This window comes from Elephantulus edwardii, unplaced genomic scaffold (assembly GCF_000299155.1).
Source record: "Elephantulus edwardii isolate Elephantulus edwardi_28Jun2011 unplaced genomic scaffold, EleEdw1.0 scaffold00149, whole genome shotgun sequence".
NCBI lineage: Eukaryota > Metazoa > Chordata > Mammalia > Macroscelidea > Macroscelididae > Elephantulus > Elephantulus edwardii.
Genome location: NW_006399899.1, coordinates 8,191,874 through 8,197,891, shown reverse-complemented (window position 1 = coordinate 8,197,891; position 6,018 = coordinate 8,191,874).

Here is a 6,018-nt window from a genome sequence, read left to right as displayed (position 1 = left end):
TAGTTTCCACACTCTGTTGGGTCACCCTTCTTTGGGATGGGAACAGATATAGATCTCTTCCAGTCAGTTGGCCAAGTGGTTGTTCTCCAGATTTCTTGGCACAACTTGGTGAGCACATCCACGTATTTTATTAGAGATTAATATTGCTAGTACTGCTTCTTTTGTAGTTACCGTTTCCTTGAGATATATATACACACATTATGTATACACATATATATATACACACACATATATACATGTACATATAGATATACATATGAGAATACATATACATACACATTTTTAGCTTGATAAAGTTGGATACTGATGGGAAAGTATTTGATTATACAATGGCATTTGGCTGTATAGATCATGACAAGTTGTGACTGACATTGAGAACAATGGGAATCATAGAGCATTTTATTGTGCTCATGAGGAACCTATACCTGGAGATAGAGGAGGCTGTTGTGCGAATGGAGCAGGGGAGCACTGCATGGTTTAGAATTGGGAAGGGAGTGTGTCAGGGATGTATTCTGTCTTCATACCTGTTCAAACTATATGCTGAGCAGACTATTTGAGAAGCTGGACCCTTTGGAGAGGAGTATGGCATCAGAATTGGAGAGAGACTCATCAATAACTTGCATTATACAGATGACAGAACCTTGCTTGCTGAAAGTGAAGAGTACTTGAAGTACTTATTACAGAAAATCAAGGAATGTGCAGCTTCAGTATGGATTGCATCTCAATATCAAGAAATGAAGATTCTTACCACTGGACCAATATGCTCTGTAATGATTGATGGAGAGGAGATTGAAATTTATCAACAGCTTCATATTGCTTGTATCCACAATTAACACCATTGGTACGAGCAGTCAGGAAATAAGGAGACACATTGCAGTGGAAAAATCTGCAGTTTGGGACCTTTCCAAACTATTGAGGGATAGTGATGTTAGTTTGAAGACTAAGGTGATTCTGATTCAAGCCATGGTCTTTCCTATTACTAGCTTTGCATCTGGGACCTGGACAATGAATAAAGATGTCAGAAAAATAATTGATGCCTTTGAGCTGTGCTGTTGAAAAAGAGCACTAAATATTTCCTGGATGGTGAAGAAAACGAATCGATATATCTTGGAGAGAATGAAGCTAGAGTGCTCTTTGGAGGCAAGAATGATGAGGCTTAACCTAGCATACTTTAGACATATTGCTAGGAGGTGCTATTCCTTGGAAAAAGACATGATGCTGGGAAGGGTGGAGAGTCGGTGAAGGAGAGGAAGACCCTCAATCATGTGGGCTAACAAGATGACTGCTGCAATGAGCTCTTGTGTGTCAGGAAGTGTGAGAATGGTGCAGGACAGGACTGGTTTCAGATTTTTTGTTCATAGGCTCAGTGTGAGTAGTACTCAACATGATGGCACCTAAAACAATAGCATCTATCTATCTATCTATCTATCTATCTATCTATCTATCTATCTATCTAATTTCCTCTTGTTGTTGTTGATTGCCTTCAAGTTGAGCACGACTTACAGTGACCCTATGAACAAAAGGCCTGAAGCCAGCCCTTATACAACTAACATTTATCAAAGTTCATGGAGTTTCTGGAGTCATGTTATTTAGGAAGAGTGTGTGTTTGTGTGCGTGTGTGTGTGTGTGTGTGTGTGTGAGAGAGAGAGAGAGAGAGAAAGAGAGAGACCCTTTGCTTTTATTCTGCCTTTATTTTCACTTTTAAACGTGTCTTTTGTAGACAGCATATTGACTTTTTTTCCCAAGTCAATCTACTTCTCTCTTTTTTTTTATTTTTAATTTTCCCCAGTGGGCCAATTGGCAGCACCATGATGGATGGAGAAGAGACTGAGGTTGTTCACAGGTACAGCTTGCTCGGCCCTCCAGTCAACATTCTTGGCACCAGCAGTCAGAAAATCAAAAGATGAATTGCATTAGGGAGACCTTTCCAGAGTACTGAGAAGCAACGATATCAGTCTAGAGACTAACATGCACCTGATCCAGGCCATGGTCTTCACAATTACTTGCTGTACATCAGAAAGCTGGACAATGACTAAGGATGACAGAAAAAGAATTGATGCCTTTGAGTTGTGTGCTCCATACTTAAATATATTATGGACTGCCAAGAAAACAAATAGGTTTGTCTTGGAGAATGTGAAACAAATTTTCTTCTTGGAGGCTAGGGCTGTGAAGCTCTGTCTCACATACTTTGGCCGTGTCCAGGAGGGACAAATCCTTGCAGAAAGACATCATTCTTGGAAGAGTGAAAGGACAGTGCAGAAGACCCTGGATGAGATGGATTGATACAGTCACTGGCACAACGAGGGTAAGTGTGTCAGAGTCAATAAGACCTGCTCAGTACAGGTCAGGCTTCAGAACTATTGTACAAATGTCACTATGAGTTGCACATAACAACCAACATCAACAACTTTTTTTCTTTTCACTGATGCTTTTAAACCATTCACATTCCATGTAATTACTGAGAGGCAAGGTTTTGTTGGTCTCATTTTGTTGTATTCTTTTTTTTTATTGTTCCTGATTACTTTGATCCATCTTCTTTTCAGTGGTATCTCTGTGACCAGGACTTCCTTTAGTATTTCCTGCAACTTTGGTCTTGGTTTTACAACTCCCTTAGTTTCTGCTTTTCGGAGAACATCTTGATCTCTTCATCATATTGGATTAATAGCTTTGCTGAGTACAATGTTCTTAGTTGAAAGTTGTGGTAATTGAGTGTTTGGAAGCAGGAGTGGCATCCACTTTCTAAATAACATGCCTCTGGAAACTCTTTGAACTTTGATAAATGTTGATAGTTATAGAGAGGCTGCATGCCTTTTGTTCATAGAGTCACTATGAGTCATGTTCTACTTGAAGGCAATCAACAACAACAACAACAACTACTGTCTTCTTCTTCACATGGTTTCTGCTGAGAAATCAACATTTCAACTTATTTTCTATCCTTTGTAAATTCCTCTTTGTATTTCCTTGGCTGTTTTCAGAATTTTCTCTTTGTCTTTGATCCTGATGAATTTAGCTATGATATGCCTTGGTGTTTTTCTTTTGGAGTCTATTCTATATTCTTGTTCTGGGTTTCCTATTATGCGTATGATATTCCTCTTGATGGTGTCCCATATTATTCTTAGGCGTCTTCATTTTCCTTCCTTTTTGATGCTGGTTTTTTATCAACAGATCAGTGCTCAAGCTTTGTTTTCTATTTTGCTGATTCTGTGCTCCATCTCGTCAGTTCTGTTTATCTATGTCTCCAAAGATGTTGACCGCTTCTAAGGCGCTGGCTGGTCTTAACATTCTGGATTCCAGTTTCTCATTTTTCTAGGGTTTCTAACATACCATTTGTTTTATCTACATTATCTTGAATTCTTTTTTTAAAGTTCCTTTTGGCTTTTGCTTGTAGAATCCTGAAATGTTTCAAGTTTTTCTTTCATCCATTGAAAATATTCAATGACTGATCTTTTGAATTCAGCAACAGAAAGTTCCATCAGACTTTCCTGTTTGGGGAAATCCATTGATTTTCTTTTGATCACTTTTTGGAGGTGATATCTTGCTTTGGTTTTATGTAGGGTGTCAAGTATTCTACTTTTTTCATGTCATTGCTGTGATAAGAGTTTTTTTTGCCAGGGGACCTAGCAGGTCCTGGATCTGATGACCCTAGATCCTGAGCTAACTGCTCCATAAGTGGGAAGGGAAGCCATCCTGACTGAATTTCTTATTATTAATATTAATATTATACAATATTAATGATATTATCAAATGACTTCCACATTCTGGTGTATCATTTTGCTTCAGAATGGGCACAAATATGATTCTCAGTATATTAGCAAGACCTTCTAAATTTCTGAGCATAGATGGATGAGCTCTTCCAGGATTGTATCCATTTGTTAAACCATCTCACTTGGTAGTCTATTCATTCCTAGAGGCTTGTGTTTTATCAATGCCTTCAGTGTAGGTTAGATTTCTTCCTTCAGTAGCATTGGTTCCTGATCATCATATTCTACCTCCTGAAGTGGTTGAATACCAAGCAATTTTAGGAGAAGTAGTGACTCTGTGTATCACTTCCTTTGTCTTCTGACACTTCCTGCATTTTTTCAGTATTTTGCCCATGGCATCTGTCAATATTACAGTTTGAGATTTAATTTTCTTTTTTCTTCAGTTATTTCAGCTTGAGAAATGCTCTTACATTTTGGTTTTTCAACTCAAAGTCCTTGTACATTTCACTGTAATAATACTTGGTTTTATATTCTCAGACTACCCTTTGATATTTTTTCCTTTTATCTCTTTTATTTTATAATTGTCTTTATAATATACTTTATAGTAACTTTATAACTTTTTCCAATAATTTCTGCATTCAAGAGAAATTTTCAAAATCTGTGCTGACATGTATTTTGATATTTTCTTTCTTTACTCTTTTGCTCAACAGTGAGGATGGCAAGATTTCCCTTCATATACTTTGCACATGCTATTACAAAGGATCAGTCTTTGGAGAAGGACATCATGCTTGGGGTGGATTGACAAAATGACATCAACAGTGGGCTCAAATATAGCAATGATTCTGAAGATAGGTCAAATGTGGGTAGTGTTTTGCTATGTCTATGTAAAATTAACAACTGAAAACTGCAACTTAGCAATAACTTTACAAAGAAACATGCTGAAATAGGTTGACAATTATAATTATAGTTATACTTGTGTTTGGCAAAATGTTCACCAACATGAAGAGGGAAATAGAGAACTTTAATTAAAGATTTAAAAAAAAACAAACCAACAACCCCAAAACAACAAATAAAAAAAAAGTGTGCGCTAGTAACCCCAGAGAGTCATGAAACTAAAATTTGGTGTGAAATTTACAAAATTTGTTTTTCACTCAGTAGAGACAATAGAATGCTCTTCCTCTTTTCTCTGTGGTAGAGATAGATCTTTAACATCTTTCTTACTTTTCATATTACACATAGTATAGTTTCATCCTGAATTGACAGGCATCCAAAAAGGAGCATAATAGCAAACACATGCCAAGAGCTTAATTGAATCCTCCTTTTTAACAACTCCTTCTGCTTCTTTCAAGCTAACTTTGTTGCTATTGTTGTTAAGTGCTATTAAGTGGATTTTGAATTCATATGATATAATAGAACTGCCAAGTAAATTGTCTAGGATGTAGTCTTATAGAAGCAGATGGCTATGGTTCTACCACAGAACCACTAGGTAGGTTTGAATCAATAACTTTATGTATGTATGTATGTATGTATGTATGTATGTATGTATGTATTTATGTATTTATGTATTTATGTATTTATTTATTCAGGAAATCAGACAGGAGCAAATAATATGTTGTGAGTCCAGCTTACGAGGAGACACCAAACACTTATCATGTGAGCTCCAATCATCATGCTATCTCTGTTCTCCAAAAGGAGTAAGCGGTAAGGATTAACTTTACTGATAATCCCAATAACATTTTGATTAGCAGATGAGAGCTTAAAAATTGTACCATCAGGGCTCCAAGGTAAGTTTAACCACTCTTATTTGTAATTTTAAAAAATAAAGGCTCAAAAAGGTAGAGAATTATTTGATCAAGGTCACATAGTCAATTTGTGGAGCTTATGGGATTCAAACTTAGGTCTGCCCAAATCTAAAACCTTTGCTGGGCCTGCTGTGTACCACTCAAGAGTTCTACCACTTGTGTTTTGGAAAAGACTAACTTGTCCCCAGAGACCTAGCAAGCATCTAATGTGCAATGATGTTCTTGGGCATCTTCAATTGCTAGTGCAATGGCTCCCCTGAGGGAAGGAGCTGACTCTTCACAAGCTCCTGTACCCTCCAATTAGGTAATTAGCAGGTAGCTCCCTGGGGAGCCAGGTGAAACTGCTGTGGTGGAATCTTGAGCAGAAAGGAACTGCCGTTTTTTTTCCTGAAAGACCAATCCTTCAAAGGTTTGTCAAAATATATTTAAGCAAGAAGGAATTGAGAACATTTATATAAATTCATTGGAACTGAAATCACATTAGTAGTTGACAAATGTAGAGGAATGGGGATTGA